Source organism: Ornithorhynchus anatinus, chromosome X5 (genome assembly GCF_004115215.2).
Source record: "Ornithorhynchus anatinus isolate Pmale09 chromosome X5, mOrnAna1.pri.v4, whole genome shotgun sequence".
Classification (NCBI taxonomy): domain Eukaryota; kingdom Metazoa; phylum Chordata; class Mammalia; order Monotremata; family Ornithorhynchidae; genus Ornithorhynchus; species Ornithorhynchus anatinus.
In genome coordinates, this window is record NC_041753.1 from 40,003,273 (window position 1) to 40,030,791 (window position 27,519).

The following is a 27,519-nucleotide window of genomic DNA, read 5'->3' on the forward strand; positions in this document are numbered from 1 at the left end:
TTTAGGATGCAGCAATGACATAATTGCAATTATAACAAAACATTATTAAAGCAATAAAGTTGTCCTTCTTAGATGAATATTGATTTGTTCATTTGACCTTAAGCAAGAGAGTTTGAATTCTATTAAACATAATTTTCCCAATTATCTAATCAGTTTTTATTACCCAATCAGATTTTATTAAGTAAAACCAATACTGGCACTTGATGGGATTTTACTACATTAATGAATTAAGCACTCTATTTGGTTAGTATTTGAGTTTTCCTATTTCTTTTTTGTCGTGGTGAAGAATTTGCTTACAAAAAGCATTAAATGTATTTCAGAATTTAGAGTGATAAGAATGGAATTTGATTATGTTCAGAAGTGCATGTGATAAGAGAAACAGTATAAACCTTGATCTAAATGGGTGGTTAACATGTTTCCTGGGCTTTCCCCCACCTCTTGTGCTGATATCTTCATTCTCACTCTTGGTCAATCATTCTCCTAGCCTTTAATCTAGTCCTTTGGAAAACAGTCTTTCCACTACCAAAATCATTTTTATCATCATTTCCTACCATGAAAAAAAAACCATTTACAGATGTGAGGATTAAAAAAAACTTGTACAATTTATATAAACACAATGAATAGATCATGAAACCCCACTAAGTGATGTGAGTTGGGATTCAAAAACATGATCATATTATAAACTGTAGTATTATATAAGGGGGCCACCAAAAGTCACTCAAGCAAACAAGTTCACCCTTGTCAGCTAAAGAGAAAGTAAACTTCTTGCATAGGGGGTATTGACAGAGACCCCTCTTGGAGTCAACACTGTGTTGAAAAGTGATAGAAGAGTACTGGGATTAGAGATTTTTGCACAGTTGTTCAGGGACTGATACAGCAGAGAGGCACCGGGTCACTTGGACACTTCTCTGAGGCTATCACTGTGGACCTCTTCTTAGTTGCTTGCACCTCTGGTCTTCTCCAATCACACTGCAGAGAACCCTGGCTTATTCAATCAATCAGTAATGTTTACTGAGCATGCAGATCACTGTACTAAGTGCTTGAGAGAGTACAATACAAGAGAGTTGGTAGACAAGATTCTTGCCCAAGAGAAACGTACAGTCTAGATGGGGAGACAAACATTAAAATAAATTACAGACAGGGGAAATAGCAGAGTGTAGGATATGTACATAAGTACTGTGGGACTGAAGTAGGGTGAATATCGAGTGGTTATGAACTGCAAACCCAAGTGCATAGATGACGTGAAAGGGAGAGAGAGTAGGTGAAATGAGGATTTAGTCGGGGAAGGCCTCTTGGAGGAGATGCGATTTTAGTACGACTTGTAAAGTGGGGAGAACAGTGGTCTGTTGTGTGAGCCCGTTGTTGGGCAGGGATTGTCTCTATCTGTTGTCAGTGGTACACTCCAATCGCTTAGTACAGTGCTCTGCACACAATAAGCGCTCAATAAATACGATTGATTGATTGAATGAATGAAGAGGAAAGGATTCCAGGCCAGAAGGAGAATGTGGGCAAGGAATCAGGGGTAAAATAGATGAGTTCAAGGTACAGTGAGTAGGTTGGCATTAGAGGATCAAAGCGAGAGGGCTGAGTTTTAGTAGGTGAGAAATGTAAACTAGGAGGGAGAAAGCTGATTAAGTGCTTTAAAGGCAATGGTAAGGAGCTTCTGTTTGATGTGCAGGTGGATGGACAGCCACTGGAGGTTTCTGGTGAGTAGGGAGACAGGACCAATTTTTTTTTTTAGAAAAATGATTTGGGCAGCAGAGTGGAAGTATTGACTGGAGGCGGGAGAGACAGGAAGCAAGGAGGTCAGGTTGCTGCTCCTCTAGTGCCAGCTTGCTCACTGGGCCTTGATCTCAGCACCAATCCCTTTTCCACATCTTTCCACTAGCCTGGAACTCCCTCCCTCCCTACATAAGCCAACTACCACTTTCCCCACCTTCAAACATTATTAAGGTCACATCTTTGCCCAGAGGTCGGTGGGTAGGCACAATCCCTGACCTCAAAGAGTTTACAATGTAATGTGGGAGACAAACAGTAAACTCAATTACAGGTAAGGGAAGTAACCGAGTTTAAACATCTGTACTTAAGTGCTGTGGGTGTGGGGATGGGTCAGGAGCGGGGAGGTACCTAGATGCTTAGGGGGGTGGGACTAAGTGCATGGGAGAGGCAGTAGGGAGGGAAAATAGGGTGGTGGGGATGAGAACGAAGTCTGGGAAGGCTTCCTGGAGGAGTAAAGTTTATTCCAAATGGCAGCTGGCAACTATTTGAAAGTATGTAAAAAAAACTATGTATGAGGACTACCATATCAATCAGTGGCATTTATTAAGTGCTTACTGTGTGCAGAGCACTGTACTAAGCACTTGGGAGAGTACAGTATAACAGTTGGTAGACACATTCCCTGCCCAAAAGGAGCTCACAGTCTAGAGGAGGAGTTAGATATTAAAATAAATTAAAGATATTTACATAAGTTCTGTGGCACTGAGGGGGGGATGACTACCAAGTGTCCCACAATTTGAGCCCATTGCATTGCTATTAGAGGGCCTCTGTTTACCTGCCTTAAATCCAGTGATTTTTTAAAAAATCTAATTTTGAAGCTAGGGTTTCATAAAGTCACATTTTATTAGCATGATAAAACTGATTTAAATTAAAAAATATGGTCTTGGTTTCTTTTAGGTAAAGTTTATCTGCCTTGACATCACCTGATAACTTCTGGCCAGTAATAGGTCTGATGAATGTCATCCTTCTTCTTCCCCTGCTGAAACCATCCCTTATGAGCCATGAGACTTTATTGCCATTCATAAGTCTGCTCAGTAACACAGGTTTTTCCTTTAACTGCAATCTAACTTAACAATATCCCACCGTGCCCTTCAGTCACTAGCCAAACCAAACATCTTCCAAGTTTTTTTTACCAGCTTGCTGTTTGATCTTTGCCTCTTTGAGTACTATGACAGAAGGATGTTCTTGTTACAGCTGCCACTGCCAATGGCATTGGAAATCTCCCTGTCACTGCCAGCTGCCATCAGGCAAACCACTGATTTTTTTTCAAAATCCAGTCCCTGCTTAAGCTTGTGTTGCCAGGACTTTGGGGAGACCTGTTCCTCCACCCTACTACCACCCCATATCTGAACCCACCTTCCTTTAGTAGTTGATTTTCTTGTCCCTCCTTGAATTAACTGGTCCCACTCCTGTTTTCCCCAGCCCCTCAAAGCTGCAGGACAGTGGGGACTGGAACAGCAGAGCAGGAACATAGATGGCCAACCACCCTCTAGCTTTGGATGGCTGGGATGAGGGTTGGACTGGAACTATTGGGACAGGGTGGGAAAAGTGGTAACAATTTTAAAAACAAATGATACTGGGTGGCAGGGGAGGACTGGGAGAGGGAGAGATAGATAGAGAGAGAGAGAAAGAGAGATCTCCCTAAAGTTAGGTTAGAAAAACAAGTCAAAAAAGGTTGCCTTGTTCTTCATTCATTAATAATAATAATGTGGGTATTTGTTAAGCACTTACTTTGTGCAGAGCACTGTTCTAAGTGCTGGAGTAGACACAGGGGAATCAGGTTGTCCTACGTGGGTCTCACAGTCTTAATCCCCATTTTACAGATGAGGTAACTGAGGCACAGAGAAGTGAAGTGACTTGCCCACGGTCACACAGCTGACAAGTGGCAGAGCTGGGATTCAAACTCATGACCTCTGACTCCAAAGCCCGGGCTCTTTTCACTGAGCCACGCTGTTCAATCGTATTTATTGAACGCTTACTGTGTGCAGGGCACTGTACTAAGTGCTCGGAAAGTACAATACAGCAACAAAGAGAGAGAATCCCTGCTCACAACAGGCTTACAGTCTAGGTCTCAGTCTCTCCTCTCTCATCATCGACTCACGGCCTCCATATTGCCTGGATCTCTCTCTCCCTTCATATCCAATAGGCCACAGCTCTCCTCATCTTTGAAGGCCTTCTGAAATCACATCTCCTCTGGGAAGGCTTCTCTGACTAATCTCTCAGCTGCTCTTGTTTTGTTCCCTCTCTACTGCTTCACCTATGAACTTGAGTCCATGTTCCCTAGGCACTTAGGTACTCGCCCCTCCTCCACAACTCATACATACATATATGAATACTAGGTTGCTTCCCCCACCTCTAACTTTAACATCTGTCTCCCCCGCTAGATTGTAGCACCATGAGGGCAGGGATCTTGTCTACTCTACAGGGATTCTATTGTACTGTCCTGTGCATTTTAGTGCTTTGCACACAGCAAAGTATTCAATAAATACCACTGATTGATTGATAACATTTTATCTAGAATTTACAATAAATTGTTAAAAGGAGTCTGTTGTATAGTCCTTTCTTCCAAGGTTAGTCAATTTGGAGCCTCAAAATACATATCTGTGTGTTGGTTATGAAATTTAATCTTTTTAAAATGAAATGTGCTAGCTGACACTTTACACATACTTGTTAGAAACTAATTGAATTGATATGGCAAGGAGAACAGCTTCATATTACTCTGAGTTTGCATGAACACAAAAACCTTTCAATTATTTCTCTCATTATAACATTGTTTTTGTGGTCTCTGAGGCATTCCCCTGTAGCAGATGAATGCCACTTCAGTGCCTGCTATCAACAGAAAAATGATAGCCTGACTTGCATTGCTTTCAGATTTTCTTGGTTGATTTCTTGAAAAGGCAATTATACAAAAGATGCGATTTTTTAAAAAAGATCTGACTCCTGCAATCTTGCCACATGTATTACATAGTGTAGTAAAATAACTGGCAAAGTGCTCTTTAGGAGCTGACAATTCATCGAACTAAGCCTGGGTAAAAAGCCTTTTTAAAAATAGAATGTGATGCTGAGGGAAATTTGTATGTAACTGTTCTGCCAAATCATGATAGTTTGGAACCTCAGCAGTTATAATATAAAGTTCATGCAAATGTTGAACCTTTGAATCAAACCTTACTCAATGGATGTGATTGTAGGTTGGAAATAGGTCATGATTCCAATAGAGGGTGTCACCTAAAGATCCAAGTTTAGATTTTTTGAAGCACTTTTTGCTCCTGACTGTATTGATTCCTTTCCTCTATTAATTCCACAGTATCCATAGATTTGTTAATAGTTTAGAAAACAAGTATTCCTTGGGAGCAAAATAAAGAAGACAAAATATTTTGTTGTTGGAAACCATGGTCAAAAATATTCTCTGCACTTTTTCCTTTCTCTTTACTATGGAATCTTTAGCACCTACATTCTTTATTGAAACATTGAAAAAGTGATTTCACTGCAAATTTCTGAAATTCAAACATTCATTTTAAAGAAGTGAGACTTACTGATTTTGCACAAAATTGCACCCAGATTGCTTACAAAATATCAAACAAATCCAGGATTAGTCCAATTTTTGTTACATCAAGATATTAAACAATTTTGTTATATATGAAGCAAGCATGTTCCTGAATTCTTCAGTGGACTGTGTTATTTCTAAGGGCCAAACCATGAAATAGTTTATTTTCCAATTCAAATGTCAACTCCAGTGATTTGATAAATTTGCTGCCTGAAAATGGTCTAGAAAACTTTCCAGTGACAAAAAAAAAATTGCTCCTAGTTCTTAAAGAAAACCATTCTCTGTTTTATCATTCCCAATTCTCTTTGAACCTGTTTTTACACTACAGTAGACTTCTTAATGATTTTAGTTTGTCTCCTCTGTCTCCAAGAACTTAAACTATAGCAGGGGAGACATACACTAAATTAAATTGCAGGTAGGAGGAAGCTGGAAAAGGGATTAGGAACACAAGCTAGAGTTTAAATAATAGGGTAAAAAGATATATACAGAAGTGCTAGGGATGGTTGTGAGTATACAAATGCATACTTGTTTTGATATTTGCCCCCGCCCTCCCACTAGACTGTAAGCCCGTTGTGGGCAGGGATGGCTCTCTTTATTGTTGTATTTTACTTTCCAAGGGCTTAGTACAGTGCTCTGCACACAGTAAGCGCTCAATAAATATGAGTGATTGAATGAATGAATGAAAGTGCATAGTTGGGATTGAAATGCTGAAGCTGTAACTTGGAAGATGTGATTTCAGAAAACAAGTCAAGAAAGCAAGCATGAGGTCATCTGCTTAGCACCAAATGAAATCAGTCCAGGTAGCATAAAAATCTGTCAGTGGTTTTAAATGAAATTAAATCTGATAATTTGGGGATTTACTGCTGGCTGATGTTTTCATTCTTTTAGCCCAGTGAATTGGGATGCTAAAGGAGAGAGCCAAAGCCAGGTGTGGAGAGGATTACTCTTGATAAATTTAGGTTGGACTAATGACAATTTTGCAGGCTAATTCTTACAGTAGTGCCTATTAAGGACCAACAAAATGCTCTAGAAAGGAAAGACTAATGCTGAACTTTATAGTTATCTGCACTTGAACCAGGCCAATTTTTTATTTCTCATACTGGGGATTTCACAGAATTCTAAAGCCCAAACACAGAAGAGGTAAATATCCCCAAAACCTAATCCATTAATTTATCCAGAAAGGAACCTAAATGCTTTTTGGAAAACCATAAGTGAATTGGGATTTGGGGGTAGGGTGGTTGGAGGCTGGTAAGAGTTATAACTTTGACTCGGGGTACATATATATATATTTATGTATGTATATATCTATATATGTGTAAGTATATTAATGAGATATGAATATGTATATTTATGATATATATGTATACACACACACACACACAATCTAGTGAACTCAATAACAATCAATCAATGGTCTTTATTGAGTGTTTACTGCAAGCAGAGCACTGTACTAAGCACTTCTGAGAGAACAATGTAACACAGTTTGTAGACATGTTCCCTGCCCACAACGAGCTTACAGTCCAGAGGGGGAGACAGACATTAATGTAAATTAATGAGTTACAGGTATGTAAATAAGTGCTGTGGGGCTGAGGGTAGAGTGAATATCAAGTGCCCAAAGGGTACAATTCTAGTGCACAGGTGATGCAGAAGGGAGAGAGAGTCAGGGAAAGGAGGGCTTAATTGGGGAAAGGCCTCTTGGAGGAGGAGATGGGTCTGCTAATTCTGTAATATTGTACTCTCTCAAGTGCATAGTACAGTGTTCTGCACATAAAAAGCGCTCAATACATACCATTGATTGATGTGATCTTAATAAGGCTTTGAAGGTAGGGAGAGTGGTCTGGAATATATGGAGAGGGAGGGAATTCCAGGCCCAGAGGGAGGATTTAGGAAAGGGGTCAGTGGCGAAATAGATGAGATCAGGGTACAGTCAACAAGCTGGCACTAGTGTGCAGGCTGGGCTGAAGTAGATCAGTGAGTTAAGGTAGGAGAAGGCAAGCTGAGTGGTTTAAAGCCAAAGGTAAGGAGTTTCTGTTTAATGCAGAGATGGATGGGCAACCATTGGAAGTTCTTGAGAATTGGGGAGCTGTGGCCTGAATGGTGTTTTTTTTTTTAGAAAAATGATCCAGACATCAGAATTAAGTGTGGACTGGAGTGGGGAGAGAGGAGGCAAGGAGGTCAGCAAGAAGGCAAATGCAGTAGTTAATGTGGGATAGGAGCAGTGCTTGGATCAGCATAGTAGCAGTTTGGATGAAGAGTAAAGAGCCAATTTTAGCAATCTGTGAAGGTAGAAATGACAGGATTTAGTGACAGACTGAATATCTGGGTTGAATGAGAGAGATGAGTAAAGGATAATGTCAAGGTTATGGGCTTGTGAGATAGGGAGGATGGTGGTGCTGTCTACAGTGATGGGAATGTGAAGGGAAGGACAGGGTTTGGGTGGGAAGATGAGGAGTTCTGTTTTGGACATGTTAAGTTCATAACAGAAACTATATATAGAGAGATAGAGATAGCAAAAGAGATAAAGAGATAGAGGTAGACATAGAGATAGATATAGACTGAGATGGAGAGTTTTGAATGTTTGTAATATGGAGTTTCTATTATAAGAGACTAGATTTGGCTATAGGGCAAAGATGTTTTTAAAGACAGGAAAAATGACATGGCTTAACTGGTCAAAATCACTTACAGTCGTAAGCCTGCTAGGAGGCTTCAAGTGGTGGGTGTGTGGCATCCAGAAGTTAGAACAAATGTAGACTAAGTATAAAGCCATGCCCAAGGCAACCCTGAGGGATTCTGAATATTGAAAAAAGAAAGTAAATTCAGGTAAAATGAAAAGCCTTTCTCCCTTCCCTATGCCCAGAGACTCAGCTAATTAAAGCTGAAAATCAAAGTTAAATGGCACTTTTCTTTATGAAGTAATTACTGATTTTCTGTCATTTGATTGCCATTAAAACATGTGCTATGAAGACACCTTCAGTGTCATACAAGAAGTCTGAATTTGACCATATTAACTCAGTCACACCTTTGTGTTTCAAAATCACATATCAGAGTTAACCCATGCACATGCTTCAGTACTTCATCCTTTAGATTCAACAGAGATTTGAACATTACTTTTTATCAGTTCACCATCACTGTCATGCTCAGTGCTAGCCCCAGGACAAGTGCTGCTCAAAATCTCCTCTGGAAATAGCTCAGATGATAAGAGAAATTCACTGTCTCAACTCCTCATCTTGCAAAAAGGAGGAAACATTTGTGGAACTTAGTGCAGTTGTCATAATTGCACAAATTATTTTCAATGCTCTCTTCACTTCCCATCTCCAATCAATCAATCAGTCAATTTAATGAGCACTTAATGTGTGCAGAACTCTGTACTAAATGCTTGGGAGAGTACAATATAAGAGAGTTGGTAGACATATTATCTGCCCACAAGGAACTTATAGTTTAGAGGGGGAAACAGACATTAAAATAAATTAGGAAAATGTACATAACTGTTGAGGGGCTGAGGGAGGGGTGAATAAAGGGTACAAATCAAAATGCAAAGGCAACACAGAAAGGGGTGGGAGCAGGGAAAATGACAGTTTAGTTGGGGAAGGCCTTTTGGAGGAGATATGATCTTGCTAAGGGTTTGAAGGTGGGGAGACTGATGGTCTATTAGACATGAAGGGTAAGGGAGTTCCAGGCCAGAGGCAGGATGTAGTCAGTGGAGAGATAGATAAGACTGAGGGACAATGAATAGGTTGGTGTTAAAGGAGCGAAGGTACTAGGTTGTAGTAGGAAATTGGGAGGTAAGGTAGGTGGGGGCAAGGAGATTGAGTGCTATAGAGTCCATGGTAAGGAGTTTCTGTTTGATGTGGAGGTGGATGGGCAACCACTGGAGGTTCTTGAGTGGGGAAACATACACTGAACAGTTTTGTAGAAAAATAACCTGGGCAGCAGAGTGAAGTATAGACAGGAATGGGGAGAGACTGGAAGCAGGGAGGTGAGCAAGGAGGCTGATGAAATATTTAAGGCTGAGTAGGATAGGTACTTGGATCAATTTGGTAGAAGTTTGAATGGAAAGGAAAGGGCAGATATTAGCAATGTTATGAAGGTAGAACTAGCAGGATTTGGTGACAGATTATTTGGGTTAAATGAGAGAGATGCGTCGAGGATAATGCCAAGGTTATGGGCTTATGAGAAAGAGAGGATGGTGGCACTGTCTACAGTGATGGGAAAGTCAGGGTTTAGGAGGGAAGATGAGGAATTCTGTTTTGGTCATGTTAAGTTTGAGGAGTCAGAGGGAAATCCAGGTAGAAGTGTCCTGGAAGCAGGAGGCAATAGAAGACTGCAGAGAAGGAGGGAGATCAGGGCTGGAGACACAAATTTGAGAATCATTTGTATACAGATGTTAGCTGAAGCCATGGGAGTTTATGTGTTCTCCAAGGGAGTGGGTGTAGATGGAGAATAGAAGGGGACCTAGTACTGATCCATGAGGGACTCCCACTATTAGGGGTTGGGAGGCAGAGGAGAATCTTGCAAAAGAAACTGAGAAGGACAGTCAGAGAGATGGGAGAACCAAAAGAGGGTAGTGTCAGTGAAGCCAAGGTTGGATACAGTTTCAAGGAGAAAAGGGTGGTCTACAATGTTGAAATGATGGGAGGTTGAGGAGGAATATTTAGGATGGACTCAAGACCCTTGGATTTGGCAAGAAGGAGATCATCTGTGACCTTAGAGAGGGCAGTTTGGGTGGAATGAAGGGGATGGAAGCCAGGTTGGAGGGAGTCAAAGAGAGAATTGGGGTAGAGGAAGTGGAGGCTGCGGATATATACAACTTGCTCCAAGTGCTTGGAGAGGAACAGTAGGAGTGAGATGGGACAATACATAGAGGGACCTCTGGGGTCAAGGGAGAGTTCCTTTAGGATGGGATTCATGAATACGATTGAAAGCAGTGGGGAAGAAGCCGAGAGTTAACAACTAAAGTTAGTAAGCACTTAACAAATAGCACAATTATTATCCCTCTTCTAGGCTGTAAGCTCACTGTGGGCAAGGAATGTGACTGCTTATTAATGTACTATACTCTCCCAAGCGCTTAGTACAGTGCTCTACACACAGTAAGCACTCAATAAATACAATTGAATGAATGAAAATGGTGGTCAGGGAAAGAAAAAGGGAGGGGGCAAGTGTTGTAATAAGGTGTAAAGGAATGGGGCCAGATGGGCAGGACAAGGTCTGCCTGATTTCTGGATTCCTGCCAGGAGCATCTCCAATGCATTTCTTTCATCCCTTCTCTCTTGTTGATGGAAAATCTTTCTTAGGACCAAGTAATACCAAGCAAAAAAATGCAGACTAAGACAAAAGACAAAATATTTTCCATCATGACTTCCTAAGCAGGGTCTTTGCTTGCTTCCAATTGCTGTCGACAGCATCACAAGTGCCAAATCTCAAGTCAATATTGATCCTCTGCAACAGGCTTTATTTTAATACTCCCCTTGGTTAGCCGGGTTTGTAAATCTTGGATTTGGGTATTCAGAAATTCTCAGGACACGTCACTGGGCTGTAAATACCTAGGGGAGCAGAACAACTGTCAATGATGAGAACAATTTTTCCCTTTCATTCATCATACCCCTGATTTTTTTCTGAAAAAAAAACATAAGCCATCAGAGATTATTTCATTGCAGAGCATTTTGAAAGCATTCAGTTTCTGCAGATTTTCCTGTGGCCAGTGTAGGTTATTTTTTCCTGTGGCCAGTGTAGGTTCTAGTTCAGTGGCAACAGAACAAAATGTCTATCTGCACCATGACACCTTTTTCTTTAAAATGGCTTAGTATGGCTGGGAAAGAATTAGCTAAACATGTGGTATCCCCTGCTTTAAAAATATCACAAGCTGCATAGGACGACAGAGTTATCCAGTTTTTTTTAGTTGCAGTTCTGTTTCAGCTGCTCCCCTCATTTTCCTGGCTTCCCCATGCATTTGCTTCTGAGCCATCCTGCTCTTTTTCCTAAAATAGAATATCCACCCACTGTTAGCCTCAAAGACATCAATTCTAACAATTTAGAAAACTTCATAGCTTCCCACTGGATAACTGGGTGAGCGACTAGAATTTGCCAGACCTGTACGACTCTAGGCTTTGTGACAACACCAGTCTGTAACTTCTGAATGTTGCCCAGCAGGTGTTCTTTTTTTTTTTTTTTGGTCTGAACCTAGATAAGACAATTCATCTACTTTATCTTATCTCTTTCCTCCAATATTATTGCCCATATTTCTCTGTTAAATTGCTTTGTAGCCTTAAATCAGCAACACCATCCTGACTGTCCCAGAAGCTCACAAACATCTTGTTGCTAGTGAATCCTCTCTGTTTTTCACCTCCCAATTCAGTCTTCAGCTTTTCCCCTACAATATTTCCCAGATCCACCCCTTCCCCACCATCTTTAGGACCTCCTCCATGGTTACTTCCCAGCTGGACTACTGCACCAGTCTTCTTACTGGGCTCTCGTTATATCCTGGCTAGACTATTGTGTCAGCCTTCTCTCTGACCTCCCTTCCTCCTCTCTCGCCCCGCTCCAGTCTATTCTTCACTCCGCTGCCCGGCTCATCTTCCTGCAGAAACAATCTGGGCATGTCACTCCCCTTCTTAAACAACTCCAATGGTTGCCTATCAACCTCCGCTCCAAACAAAAACTCCTCACTCTAGGCTTCAAGGCTCTCCATCACCTTGCCCCTTCCTACCTCTCCTCCCTTCTCTCTTTCTACCGCCCACCCCGCACGCTCCGCTCCTCTGCTGCCCACCTCCTCACCGTCCCTCGGTCTCACCTATCCCACCGTCGACCCCTGGGCCACATCCTCCCGCGGTCCTGGAACGCCCTCCCTCCTCACCTCTGCCAAACTGATTCTCTTCCCCTCTTCAAAACCCTACTTAAAACTCACCTCCTCCAAGAGGCCTTCCCAGACTGAGCTCCTCTTCTCCCTCTACTCCCTCTACCACCCCCCCTTCACCTCTCCGCAGCTAAACCCTCTTTTCCCCCTTTCCCTCTGCTCCTCCCCCTCTCCCTTCCCATCCCCTCAGCACTGTACTTGTCCGCTCAACTGTATATATTTCCATTACCCTATTTATTTTGTTAATGAAATGTACATTGCCTTGATTCTATTTAGTTGCCATTGTTTTTACGAGATGTTCTTCCCCTTGACTCTATTTATTGCCACTGTTCTTGTCTGTCCGTCTCCCCCGATTAGACTGTAAGCCCGTCAAACGGCAGGGACTGTCTCTATCTGTTGCCGACTTGTTTATTCCAAGTGCTCAGTACAGTGCTCTGCACATAGTAAGTGCTCAGTAAATACTATTGAATGAATGAATGAAAAGCAGGAAAGTCAAGTGAGACAACTGTTTCAAACATCAGTGCACCTGATTTCACAGGCAAACTATTTTTAAGATGAACCATATCATCTCAGTTATCTAAACCTTCTTCATCATCATCTTCTTCATAATAATAATAATGATAATAATAATAATATTTAAGTGCTTACTATGTACCAAGCACTGTACTAATAGCTGGTATAGATACAAGTTAATCAGGTCTGACACAATCCCTGTCTCACACAGGGTTTACAGTCTCAAGAGGACAGTCTCAGGAGGATGAAGAGTGGATATTGAATCCTCATTTTATAGATGAAGAAATAGAGAAATTAAGTGATCCTGCCCAAGGTCAGACAACTGGCAAGTGGCAGATCTGGGATTAGAACCCAGGACCTCTGGACTCCTAGGCCTGTGCTCACTCTTCGGTGAGTTTAAATGAATTGTCTGGATGTGCTGCCTATCACATTGGCTCTAAGTATTACAAAGTGACTTCTGTGGGTAAATATGCTCAATATGACATTGATCACCCTAAGTATCAGTTCCTTACCCATCCTCATCTAGATTGCAAATGATCATTTTGTTAATATTCATCCTTCCATTGTCCAGTTTTTTAAAACTGTCAATCTTGTCAGCCATATGGAAAACTGAAGCCATCTGTCCTGGTAAGGAAGATTTACCTCTTTCAACTCTTTTAGCAAAATATGAATTTTGGGCAGCCCAGTCTATCGCTTGAAAGAATTGAGCCCCTTTGGGCAAATTTTCACATAGAAATAAGGCCAATTCATTATGGAGCTCAAAAATAGTTTGCCTGTGAAATCAGGTGCACCGATGTATGAAACAGTAGCTGTTGATGGATAGTTGATGGATAGTCCCTAGGTTAGCAAAGTTCATTTTTACAAAATTGACTTTCTATAGTTCAATGCACAACAAGGTGGAGTTAGCACACATTTTTTAGGTTATATTTCTCAAAGAATAAAGTGGATTGTAAGAAGGAGGATTGTTTTGACGAACTGCAATGCTTGCAAGAGTTTTTCATAGCTGTCTCCCCATTTATGCATATGCTAAAACCAAATTTCAAATCTTCATCACATCACCATTGATATTATTAAGAAGTAGGAAAATCTTAACACATGTCGTATTCAAGGGAAGCTAAATGAAGCATCATATTTCTTCTTTCAAGCCCTAGCCCTACTGCTGTTGTATGTACATCAAGAGAATTGTAGATCTGTTACTCTATATTCTACTGTATTCTCACAAAAGCTACTCTTTTGAGTTCTCACAAATGCTAAGCACAGTGCTCTGCACATAATAGGACTTCAATAAATATGTGATTGATGAATTCTGCCATTTGGATTGAGATAGGCACAATGTAGGGTAGACCCTAGTGGGGAAGGGCCCAAAATGGGAAAGGAAAAACCATAGGTGAATGGTATGGGAAGGATAGAAGCTCATAATAATAATAATAATTTTGATAGCAATAATAGTGGCAATAGTTAAGTGCTTTCTATGTGTCAAGGACTGGGTTAGATACAGGATAATCAGATAGGACACAGTCCCTGTCCCACATTGGGCTCAAAATCTAAGGGGAAGGAGAAAAGATACAGGAATTAAATGACTTGTCCAAGGTCATAAAGCAAGAAAGTGGCTGAGCTGAGTTTAGAATCCAGGTCTCCTGACTCTCGGGCCTATGTTTTTTCCCACTAGACCATGCTGCTTCCTATGATGATTCTCCAGAGGGGAAATGGGGGCTTGATGCATGGACTCCATTATAGAAAATACTATACACAGCTAGTGCCCTTTTACTGCAGTTCCAGTTGTGGCCATGAGTGCCTGCCTTCAGTAAAGAATAATAATAATAATATTAATAATAGTAGGGCTCACGGTTTAAGTAGGAAGGAGAGCAAATATTGAATCCCCATTTTGAAGAAGAGGGAACTGAGGTACAGAGAAGTTAAGTGACTTGCTTAAGGTCACATAATAGACAAGTGGTAGAGCCTGGTCAGAACGCAGCTCCTTCTGGCTCTCAGGCCCATGCTCTATCCACTAGGCCATACTGTTTCTCTGGTGGAAGGTGGTAGGTGGTGGCTGCTCTGCTGTTTTTACAAACAGAGCAATCTATCTTTCAGGGACTAAATGAGAGGTTCCAGGTAGCTGCTGTCAGTAACCATCAATGGTATTTACTGAGTGTTCACTGGGTACAGAAACAGATTTAGAACTCAGGTCATTCATTCATTCATTCATTCAATAGTATTTATTGAGCGCTTACTACGTGCAGAGCACTGTACTAAGCGCTTGGAATGAACAAGTCGGCAACAGATAGAGACAGTCCCTGCCGTTTAACGGGCTTACAGTCTAATCGGGGGAGACGGACAGACAAGAACAATAGCAATAAATAGAGCCAAGGGGAAGAACATCTCGTAAAAACAATGGCAACTAAATAGAATCAAGGCGATGTACATTAACAAAATAAATAGGGTAATGAAAATATATACAGTTGAGCGGACGAGTACAGTGCTGAGGGGATGGGAAGGGAGAGGGGGAGGAGCAGAGGGAAATGGGGGGAAAAGAGGGTTAAGCTGCGGAGAGGTGAAGGGGGGTGGTAAAGGGAGTAGAGTACCTCATTTTACAGATGAGGTAACTGAGGCACAGAGAAGTAAAGTGACTTGCCCAAAGTCACACAGCTGATAAGTGGCAGAGCCAGGATTAGAACCCACGACCTCTAACTCCCAAGCCCATGCTCTCTCCACTAAGCCATGCTGCTATGGGAAGAGACCCCACCTAGGCACCCAGGCATGCTTTGGCAGCCCTGGGGATTTAGAGTTAGGCTTAGGTTCAGGGTAAGGGTTAGGCTTCAGGTGCAGATTATTGTGAGGTTTAGGGTTATAGTTAGGGCTAGGGTTAGGGCTGAGTTGGGCCTAGGTTAATGTTAGGGTTAGGGTTTAGGTTAGGGTTAGAGATAGGGAAAGGGTAGGGCTAGGGCTAGGTCTAGGGTTAGGATTATGTTGAGGTTAAGAGTTAGGGTTAGGGTTAAGGTGAGGTTTTAGTTTTTGGTTAGGGTTTGAATTTAGACCTAGGGTTAGGGTTAGCACTCATTCATTCATTCATGCAATTACATTTATTGAGCGCTCACTGTGTGCAGGGCACTGTACTAAGCACTTGGAAAGTACAACTCAGCAACAAACCAACAATGGTTTGGGCAGCCCAGTCTATTGCTTGAAAGAATTGAGCCCCTTTGGGCAAATTTTCACATAGAAATAAAGCCAATTCTAGAAGGGGGGAAGACAAACATCAAAACAAGTAATCAGGCATCAATAGCATCAATATGAATAAATAGAATTATAGCTATACACACTTCATTAATTAGAGTAATAAATACGTGCATATATACACAAGTGCTATGGGGAGAGGAGGGGGTAGAGCAGAGGGAGGGAGTTGGGGTGATGGAGAGGGGAAGAGGAGGAGAGAAAAGGGGGGCTTAGTCTAGGAAACCCTCCTGGAGGAGGTGAGCTTTCAGTAGGGCTTTGAAGAGGGGAAGTGGATCTGAGGAGGTAGGGCATTCCAGGCTAGAGGTAGGATGTGGGTCAGGGGTCGACAGCACGACAGGCGAGAGTGAGGCACAGTGAGAAGGTTAGCACTAGAGGATGGAGGGTGTGGGCTGGATTGTAGAAGGCAAGAAAGGGCAAGGTGATGGAGAGCTTTGAAGCCAATAGTGAGCAGTTTTTTGCTTGACACTTGATATGCAACCACTAGAGAGTTTTGAAGTGGGTGGTGACATGCCTAGAACGTTTCTGTAGAAAGATAATCCGAGCAGCAGAGTGAAGTAGAGACTGAAGTGGGAAAGGGAGATGAGAAAGGATGCTGTTGCAATGATCCAGTCAGGACAGGATGAGTGGTTGTACTAACAGGGTAGCGGTTTGGATGGAGGGGAAAGGAAAGGAAAGGTCCTCAGACTCCCAGGCACCATGCTCTTTTCACTAGGTCATGCTGCTTCTCTCCTTTAGCAATTCCTGCTTCTCTCCTCCAGGAATTCCCAGGTAATTCTCAACATCTCATTGTGTCAACCCAACAACTATCCTTAACACTAATTCATTTATACCTATCTTCAGTGGTTATATATGCATACTTAATTATACATTCAATTATTTACATTGATTTATTTGGGCAGGGACTCTGTCTATCCCAAGAGTTTAGTACAGTGCTCTGTACACAGTAAGTGTTCAATAAATACCATTGATTGATTGATATTTCTTCCTGCTATATTCACTCTACTACCTATTTAATCTTTGTTTTTTTCTTCCTGCTTCCACAATTCGTGAACAATTTTTTATGTCTGTACTCTCCCCATTAGATTGTAAGCCATTTGTAGGTAAATAATTTGTATTTTACTTCTGTTGTACCCTTCCAACCTCTAGTATCTCTAGTGAGGAGCAGTGTGGTCTAGTGGCAAGAGCACGGGCTTGGGAGTCAGAGGACGTGCGTTCTAATCCCGGATCTGCCACTTGTCTGCTCTGTGACCTTGGGAAAGCCACTTAATTCTCTGTTCCTCAGTTACCTAATCTGTAAAATGGGGATTAAGATTGTGAGCCCCATTTGGGACAACTTGATATTACCTTGAATCTAACTCAGCTCTTAGAACAGTGCTTGGCACATAGTAAGTGCTTAACAAATATCATAATAAAAAATAGTACATTGAATGCATTGAACTCAGTTGATGCTCAATAAATACCACCGATTGATTGAGAGTGAGATTATTTCATCTTTCCCACCATGTCTCACCAAACTCCTCCCCAATTTTTCACCTCATAGTAGATGCTTAATAAACCCTGTTCTATTTCTTGTTCTATTCTACTACTTTTTGTAGGATTTCAGAGTAAACCAGCATCATTTACATGAAAAACTAGAATATTTGATGCAGGATGCTTAATTCTTCTAAACTTTTCCTGAAACATTATTCAGCCAGGCCATTTTGTACCTCACAGACCAGGTCAACTAATTACATAGTTTAAATTCCTCAAGACTTGAGACAATCTATGCTAAATAATTTCTTGATTATACTGACAGCTCTGTAGTTCATGGGAAAGGATAATAGCCTATCTTCTCCTGGGAAGGAGCCAACTCTTCACCCACATTTCAAACCACTTAAAATGGCACCATAAAACAATACCTAGTTCATTGGGGGCTGGTGAATTCTAATGAATATATTTTTCCTCAGGCAGAAAAAAAGTTGGGTTTTTTTTTCACTTCTCTGAAGCCTCATGCTGTTACTTTGCTAAAAGATATAAATATTTTTAATGATTCAGCATATCAAACCAGAAACTAACCAGCGTGTGTTGGCAGGAGGAAGCATATTCAGCTTTCAGATAACTCAGGCAATTAGATAGCCATTCATCCCCTCTTACATTTTTAAAGATAAGCACACCACTTGCCCTTTTCTAATTCTCCAGACTTTCCTTGTTCGATAAGATGTCTCAGAAATATTGGCTAGTGGCTCTGCAATAGCACCCATGAATTCTTTATACATCCTAGGATGTGTGTCATCACGCCTTGATGATTGCAACACATCCTATTTTAGGGACCTATTTAAGTATTGTTTTGCCTTTTCTAGCTTCAAATTCCAACCTTCCCATCTGCCAGGGAGACAACACTTTATCTGGCCCCTTCTCTATTGCTTAATTGAGAATGAAAAAAATGGTTTTCTTCTCATGGCAGGTGGTGGACAAAAGTGCTATGGTTACTCAAAACTGTATTCTGTGGTAGCCAAAATAGTTACCAGACATAGAGTATGGAGTCCCCAGATTGCAGTGTGAAAACCTGGGTCTAGTAAAGGAAAACTAGATATGGCTCTGGGTCCTTGTGCTCATCTAGCTTTTTAAATTCTCTGCCTTATGCTCCAGTAGGAAAATGACAGGCAGGGATGAGAGAGGGCGAGTGATGCTGCATAAACCACTATCACTAGAATCAATTTCTCTGAGCAGGTTCTTGGTGATGAAGCTTGTCATTCCTGGTGGGAGATTCCATCATTTGCGTTAATCATGTGTGTGTGTGTGTGTGTAGTTGTTCTTTGGATTTAAAGATGAAACTATTGATAGGGAGATTTTGTCAGAATATGTGTGTGTGTGTGTGTGTGTGTGTGTGTGTGTGTGTGTGTGTGGTTGATAAGACAAACTCATGTCTGGAAATCCTTTCTGCATCACGTGCATGTAAAAAATTTGGTTTTTAATGGTGTTTGTTAAGCAACTATTATGTGCCAAGTACTGCATAATACGCAACCTCCTTACTTGCCTTCCCTTCCAATACACCTCCTCTCCATGGTACTCTCCTCTCTCCCACGGAGAACTCCAATCTCTTGAACCCCTCTACTTATCAGACGTCATCATAAATTGATCATATTTTATCAATCAATCATGCCCTGTTTGGACTTCCTACACAACCTCCCTTTTCTTGTTGCATAAAACCACCCCTTCAACGTCACCCTGTCCTCCTAACAACTCCTTAACACCTTTATCCTTCCATCAATCTCACAACCCTGTATCACCTTTACAGTTTGCTTCCTTTGCTCATGTGTTCACACCACGGTGTGCTGCCAAGGGAAATCCAGGCATCAGGGGAGATTCAAGCTAATCAGGTTGGACTGTGTCTCATATTAAGGCTCTCAGTCTAAGTAGGAGGGAGAACAGGAATTGAATCCCTATTTTACAGAGGAGGAAACTGAGGTACAGAGAAGTTAAGTGACTTGGGCAAGATCACAAAATAGGCACACGGTGGAGCCAAGATTAGAACCCACGTCCTCTGACTCCCAGGCTCTTACTCTTTCCACTAGGCCATGCTGCCCCTGTCCCATTAATCATTCAGTCAATAATATTAATTGAGACACTTCTCTGTCAGAGCACTATACTCAATGCTTTGGAAAGAAAAAGAGGTAGAAGATATTATCCCAACCCACAAGAGGTACATTTGTTACATCCTGTTTTTGTCCCCTCTCTTGATACCACCTTTACAGATTGCTTCCTCTGCTCATGTGCCTACACCACAGTGTTGTTAATGGATACCCAGATATGAGACCAAATTTCTGCATCTCAAATCAATCAATCAATGGTATTTATTGAACACTTACTGTGTGCAGTAGTACATCTCCACATGGATGATCATCTTAAACTCTACATGTCCAAAACTAAATGCTTCATCTTCCCTCCTGAATCCTCTTCTCCACCTAACATTTGATCAATCATATTTATTGAGTGATTACTATATTCAGAGCACTGTACTAAGCACTTGGGAGAGTTCAGTACAACAGAATTATCGTACATGTTTCCTGCCCCCATAATGAGCTTACAGTCTAGTGGTGGGGACAGCTATTAACACTTAAGATGGGAACATTCCCATCTTCCCCTTCAAAAAGCCCATGAACTTTGCATTATGCCTGACTCCTCTCTCTTTTTCAATCCCCATATTCTGTCATCAAATCCTGTCATCAAATCTGCCTGTTCCTCTTTATCCAAACTGCAACCACATTAATCAATCAATCAATCGTATTTATTGAAAGCATACTGCATGCAGAGCACTGTACTAAGTGCTTAATTCATCCAGCCACTTGTTATATCCCGCCTTGACGACCACATCAGCCTTCTGGCAGACATTCCAGACTCCAATCCCTCCCCTCTCTAGTCAATTCTTCACTTTCCTACCTGGATCATTTTCCTAAAATATGTTGAACCTGTCTCTCCACTCCTCAAAAACCTCCAGTGGTTATATTCATTCCTCTCCACATCAAGCAAAACACCTGATCATTGTTTTTAAGACACTCATATGTTTCATTCCTTTCTTGTCAACTTATTCACTGTGCCTCATTCTCATCTCTCGCTGCTGACCTCTTGCTCATGCCCTTCCTTCTGTCTGGAATTCCCTCCCCAGCTATGTCCAGCAGACCATTGCTTTCTCCGGCCCTTCAGAAATTACATCTCCTCCAGGAGGCTTTCCCTATAAATTCCTTATCTCTGCATCTTATTTTCCCTATTATTGTCATTTCAGCACTTCTATATTACCTATGTACCAGGGTGCTCACACACACCCTATTGCAGTTATATACAAACATGCACACTGTATTGCTTTCTCCTATCTGTAATGTTGTTTAGTCTCCATCTCTCCCACTGCCTTGAGGGCAGGAATCATGGCTATCCCCCAAACTCCACACCTTTGGCTTTAAGGCACTCAATCAGCTATCTCCCCTACCTATTCTTACTCATCTCCCCCTACAGCCCAGCCCTCACACTTCACTCCTTTAATTTCAACCTACTCATGCTCCCTTTGTCACTCCCTCCCTCCAGCCTTAGACATCCTCCCCTTTTGTCCTACAGACCACCTCGCTCCCCATCTTCAAAGCCCTACTAAAATCATGTCTCCTCCAGGAAGCCTTCCTTGACTAAGCTCTCATCTCCCCACAGCTATTCTCCTTCTCTGCTGCAACACCTATGCACTTATTTCTAACCCCTAAGCACTTACATACTCACCCCACAACACTTATGTACATACATATCCTTATATTTAGTTGCTTCTCCTACCTGTCTCTCCCCAACTAGATCAATGGATTAATTAGTCCCGAGTGCTTAGTACAGTGCTCTGCATAAAGTGAGCACTCAATAAATACTATAATATTTATTATATACTATATTACTATTAATATACTCACACTTAATAATATAGTTAATATTAATTAACAGTTAATTAATATATTAATATATTATATTAATATATATGATATTACTGTATGCTATATTAAATATACTAAATATAATATCGCCAAGATCGCCCTTTCCTCTCCACCCAAACGGCTACCTTACTGCTACAGGCTCTCGTAATATCCCAGCTAGACTACTGTGTCAGCCTTCTCTCTGATCTCCCTTCCTCCTCTCTTGCCCCGCTCCAGTCTATTCTTCATTCCGCTGCCCGGCTCATCTTCCTGCAGAAACGCTCTGGGTATGTCACTCCCCTTCTTAAAAACCTCCAGTGGTTGCCTATCAAACTCCACATGAAACAAAAACTTCTCACTCTAGGCTTCAAGGCTCTCCATCACCTTGCCCCTTCCTACCTCTCCTCCCTTCTCTCTTTCTACCGCCCACCCCGCACGCTCCGCTCCTCTGCCACCCACCTCCTCACTGTCCCTCGGTCTCGCCTATCCCGCCGTCGACCCCTGGGCCACGTCCTCCCGCGGTCCTGGAATGCCCTCCCTCCTCACCTCCACCAAACTAATTCTCTTCCCCTCTTCAAAACCCTACTTAAAGCTCACCTCCTCCAAGAGGCCTTCCCAGACTGAGCTCCCCTTTTCCCTCTGCTCCCTCTACCTCCCCTTCACCTCTCCGCAGCTAAACCCTCTTCTCCCCCCTTTCCCTCTGCTCCTTCACCCTCTCCCGTCCCATCCCCTCAGCACTGTACTCATCCACTCAACTGTATATATCTTCCTCACCCTATTTATTTTGTTCAATGAGATGTACATCACCCTGATTCTATTTATTTGCTATTGTTTTAATATGTTCTTCCCCTTGATTCTATTTATTGCCATTGTTCTTGTCTGTCTGTCTCCCCCGAGTAGACTGTAAGCCCGTCAAAGGGCAGGGACTGTCTCTATCTGTTACCGATTTGTACATTCCAAGCGCTTAGTACAATGCTCTGCACATAGTAAGTGCTCAATAAATACTATTGAATGAATGAATGAATACTATTGATTTACTGACTGGAGGAAGTAAATGAATCCTTTTCTTTCTGGAACTTGTCTTGTTTTGCACAGCAGCAATAAGTTACTTTTCATGGCAAAGTTGTGTTGGTTTTACTTGACAAAAGTAAAAACAGAGTCACAACCAGAGCTAAAGTATGGTGTAAATTTGGAACTAGTGAAATTTGTGATAAGCAGTAATGAAAGAGTCCCAGATACTGTTTTTTAAATCGATGGGGGGATTGCACATCTTAGATAAAAATCTACCAGTGAATGGGGGAAAGTGATATGAGATTAAGTCAGAGACAAAGATAAAATACTAAATTGTTTGTGACCAATTCTGGAGGAGACTTATTTATATCGACTGGGAATGAATATCTGAAGATGAGGAGGATTGAGAGAGAGAGAAAAAGAGGCAGGGCCCTAGTAAGAAGGCAGTGTGTTATTTTGTTTTTGCAGTTGTTTTTGTTTTCCATTATTTGTTTTCTGTTTCTCCTCTGGTTTTTGCAAAAGCCAAAAAGAAGACACTCTTGACTCTTATCAAGCCATTCTGAGGAATATACCCAGTGATAGCCTACTGACTGAATGAGGGGATAGTGCTGTCTGCTGCTGTTGAGGACTCAGAGATACTGTGTGCTCCATGACCCAGACTGCACCTGTTTTCCCCTCTAGACTGTAAGCTCCCTGTGTGCAGGGAACATGTCTACCAACTATGTTACATTCTACCCTCCAAAGAGTACAGTGCTCTGCTCATGGTTAGTGCTCAAGGTCATTGTGGGCAGGGAACTTGCCTACCAACGGTTATACTGTACTCTCCCAAGCACTTAGTAATAATAATGTTGGTATTTGTTAAGCGCTTATTATGTGCCGAGCACTGTTCTAAGCGCTGGGGGAGATACAGGGTAATCAGGTTGTCCCACGTGAGGCTCACAGTTAATCCCCATTTTACAGATGGGGTAACTGAGGCACAGAGAAGTTAAGTGACTTACCCACAGTCACACAGCTGACAAGTAGCAGAGCCGGAATTCAAACTCATGACCTCTGACTCCCAAGCCCATGCTCTTTCCACTGAGCCACGCTGCTTCTAAGCACTCCTCTAATGTTAACCTTCTTACTGTACCTCGATCTCCCCACCGACCTCTTACTCATGTCCTGCCTTTGGCCTGGAATGCCCTGCCTCTTCATATCTGACAGAAATTACTCTCCCTCCCAACACACTTCAAAGACTCAGTGAAGGCACATCTCCTCCAAGAGGCCTTCCCTGACTAAGCCTTCTTTTCCCTTTTTTCCACTCCCTTCTGTGTTGCCCTAACTTGTTCCCTTTATTCATCCCTCCCTCCCAGCCCCACAGCACTAAATTACATATCTGTAATTTCATTTGCTTATATTAATGTCCATTTCCCCATCTAGACTGTAAGTTTGACATGGGCAGGGGAAACAGAGCTCTGAACACAGTAAGTGCTCAATAAATACAACTGAGTAATTAGTGTACTCTTCTCTCCCCTTTCACTCTGCTCCTTCCCCTCTCCTGTCCCATCCCCTCAGCACTGTACTCGTCCTCTCAACTGTATATATCTTCATTACCCTATTTATTTTGTTAATGAGATGTACATCACCTTGATTCTATTTATTTGCTATTGTTTTAATATGTTCTTCCCCTTGATTCTATTTATTGCCATTGTTCTTGTCTGTCTGTCTCCCCCGATTAGACTGTAAGCCTGTCAAAGGGCAGGGACTGTCTCTATCTGTTGCCGATTTGTACATTCCAAGCGCTTAGTACAGTGCTCTGCACATAGTAAGCGCTCAATAAATACTATTGAATGAATGAATGAATAAATATCACTGATTGATTGATTCTTCCTACCAGTTGTTTCTCAAGAACTAACAGACATGGGGGAACCAGGGCAAGAGAGTGGGGATGGTTCAGCACTTGGACTCAGTGTGCACACATAGAAGAGAGTCTCTCTTTCAGAGTCTCTTGCTTAAGGCTACCATCTCACCATGAACAGCTTTCATCTTCAAACCAAATGACGGCTCTCTCTATGTAGATTTTGACTTTTGGCGGTACATTGTGAGCTCCTGCATGTTTCCTTATTGACAGCCAGCTGCTGCTGCGAGGGCCAGAGGCTCTTAGCTGCTCTTCTCACCCCAGCTGTTAGTCATTCTAAATTCTGCCCACTGTCATGAGGTTCCCCAGAGAAAAAGACAGATGGGGAGACAGGGGCACGTGACCTGAACTGCTATGTGTCAATCAGGAAAACCTGTGACATTGGAGTACCAAGGACAGGTTGGGAGACAGGATTCGTAGTAAAAAGATTAATTTGTAACTTGGATTAACTCGATTAACTTATATCTATCCCAGCGCTTTGAACAGTGCTTGATGCCTAGTAAGCGCTTAACAAATACAATAATAATAATGATAACAATTATTAGATCCCAAATCATATCTCCTTCTGTAAGGGGCTTTCTCTGTACATGTTTATGTGGTGCAGAGGGTTAGATTTGTCCTACACAGATTCTGGTCAGAAATGGAAATTTTACACACACACACACACACACACACACGCACACACATGCACGCATGCGCGCACACACACACACACACACACTTTCTAAAAGCACATAGAGTCTCTGTGGGTGAGATTATTCATTTTAATTTTGGGCTACTGAGCAATCAATCAGTGGCATTTTTTGAGCACTTACAGTGTGCAAAACACTTGCTTGGGAGAAGACAACAGCGTCAGCTCACAACCTAGCCAGGGAGACAGGCACTGAAATGAATTAGAGATAGGGTTAAGCAATAGAATATAAAAATGACTACATATATGCAAAGTAGGCATGTGAGTACCCAAGTGCTTAGGTGATGAGGAAGTGTTGATGAGGCAATAGAGGGGAAAATAGATTAAGGACTTCTTAACGCTAGAGTTTATATGACAAAAGTTTAACAGCTCTAGTTAGTTAAATGCAACTAGATGGGAATGAGCTTTAATGGAGCCAGGGGAGGGGGTGGAATGGAGGGCTCCTGCACTCCTGGACTAGAATGGAGTGCAGGAGCCCTCTGACCTGGGAGGAAGCAAATAGCCAATGTTTCTATAATTTTACATAGTAACATTCCCCAGTATCAGACTGTGAGAAAAACAGGAGAAATAACCGTAAGAGATTAGGCTGCTTTGTACAATGTGCATTGTGTAAAAATCTACTGAAACCAACTTGAATTCATGTTATATTTAGGAATATGGTTTTACATTTAACCATGGTGATGGGCCCACCATATCATAGCAATCAGGAGAAAGAAAAAGCGAGAGAGGGAGAAAAAGAGAGAGAGGAAGGAATGGGGGGAGGGAAGAAGAGAGGAAGGAAGGGAGAGAGGGAAGGATGGAGGTAGGAAAGGGAGGGAAAGGGGGGGAAGGAGAGTGGGGAGAGGCAGAGGGAGGGGGGAAGAACGTGGGAGGGAGGGGGGGAGGTGGAGGGGGAAGGTAGAGAGGGGGAGGTGGAGAGAGAGGGGGAAAGAGAAGGAAGGGGAAGGAAGAGAGAGGGGAGGAAGAGAGAGAAGAGGAAGGGAGGGGAGGGAGAGAGGGAGAGGGAGGGGGGAAGGGAAAAAGGGGAAAGAGAGAAGGGGGAGGAAGAGAGAGAGAGAGGGAAAGAGGGGGGAGAAAAGGGGGGGAGGGAAGAATGAAAATGGGTCTAACTTCTGAAGCAAGGGGGCTTCCTGCAGCTGCGTTTACAGCAGGTAGTGGGATTGCATAATACATAGTAGCTGAAGTTAGCAGGAGTTAAAGAGCTTAATTATTTTATTAGGATAACTGGGCAGCTAAGGGAAGACCTTGACATATGGGTAATGTTTTTCAGTGGCAGAAGCAATTAGTGCCTAACAAGAAATTAGACTTGTTTATAGACACATCAGGGGGAAAAATATTTTGGAGAACATTTGCAAGGACTCTAGTGTGCTGGGGATTGGCCTGAGGGTTGAAACATTGATACAGACCCTAAAAATGCCGTATTTGGAATTGCTTCTCAGGGTTTTAAGTCTGGTCACACAAGGAGACCAGCTAAAAGGTTGAGGGTTAGTTTATGGCCAAACAATCTGGGAGTCATTTGGGCAATTAACAGGCAGCTTGCTGATTCAAGACCATATGAAAATTGTTATGTACAATATGTTCATTTGGGATGCTTTAAAGTAAGCCTCAGTTATCGAGTTTTACCATTTATGTGATGAAGCCACAGGCACAATGCTGGCACAAGTAGGACCTCCTGACTAAGAAATTTCATTGAATAAAGCATCCTCATTAATTGTATTGCTTTCAGACACTAGCACTAGCAGTAAAGACAAGGGAAAAAAGCCAGCCCAGCTTCCCAGCTGGGCCATGTGAGGGACACAATGACAACTAGAGTAAGAAGTACAGTTTATGTACAATGAAGATGCTGCCATGGTGACTTCTGTGCTTAAGCAGGACATAAGCAGTATGGCCTAGTGGATACAGCATAGGCCTGGGAGTCAGGAGGATTTGGGTTCTAATCCCAACTCAGCCACTTGTCTGCTGTGTGACCTTGGGCAAATCACTTAACTTCTCTGTGCCTTAGTTACCTCATATGTAAAATAGGGATTAAGACTGTGAGCTCTATGTGAGATAGGGTCTGTGTCCACCCGAATTACCGTGTATCTACTCCAGTGCTTAGTACAGTGCCTGACACATAATAAGTCCTTAACAAATACCACAATTATTATTATTACAATTATTATTATAATGTCTTGCCATTGCAAGTTTAGGAGAGATATTAGTGGTTAGGGCCAATATCCAAGCCTTCAAGATAACAATAAACATCAACAAGCTGGCTAGATTTCTTCAATCATTAACTCCCACCACTAGTCAGAAAAAGAGGATTTTTCTCATTGGGGCTTGTTCGATTTGGTTTGTGTTTGCAATGTTTCTCTTTTTAGTCTTGTCAGAGACAAATGCTTCTTTTTTCTCCTCTTGGGTTTGAGGCTCCAACAAGGGCATGCTTCTCCTAACACCCTTTGCCATTTTTTTCCTAGTTCAGGAGGTACTTATAGCAAGCAATCCTGGTTGCAGACGAGAGAAAAGTTCCTGAAAGCTTCATCTAAGTAGGCTGAAAGGGACAATATCTTTTCAGACATGAGTGGCCATTCTTTAGCTGCACAGCTC